Genomic DNA, 647 nt, shown 5'->3' on the forward strand with positions numbered 1-647 from the left:
CCAGCCATACCTGAAGCTAATTAACTGCTGCTGTCCCTGAGCCAACAAATGTCCTGCCTTTCTCTAAGCCAGCTACAATGAATGTCTGCCCCTGGCAACCCAAAGCATCGCTCATACAAAACTCGACCACTGACAACCAGGAGAAACGTCACCACTAAGAAACCCATCGATTGGCTGAACACGAACACCCACAACCTGCTGACCTGTACCCTTGGAAACAGTCAAGATAAATTTTATGTTGTATATTTTACCAAGAATTTTAAGTAAATATGGATAAACCATATCCTGGGTATTTTTTAAATGTTTAAATCTTTTTTTTTTTTAAGTCCTCACCCGAGGATATTTTTCCACTGACTTTTAGAGAGAGTGGAAGAGAGAGGGAGAGACAGAGAGAAACTCACATCGATTGGTTACCTCCTGCCCCGACCAGGACCCGGGCCAGGGAAGGAGCCTGCAACCAAGGGAGGTGCCCTTGACTGGAATCGAACCCGGGACCACTTGGTCCATAGGCTGACACTCTATGCACTGAGCCAAACCAGCTAGGATGAGCTCTTGACTCTTAATACAAGAGAGGTCATTGGTATGAGTGCGCAGATAACACCTTGTGCCAAGTCCTTTTCATGGATTATCTCAATAAAATTTTACAA

This window comes from Myotis davidii, unplaced genomic scaffold (assembly GCF_000327345.1).
Source record: "Myotis davidii unplaced genomic scaffold, ASM32734v1 scaffold73, whole genome shotgun sequence".
Taxonomy (NCBI): Eukaryota; Metazoa; Chordata; class Mammalia; order Chiroptera; family Vespertilionidae; genus Myotis; species Myotis davidii.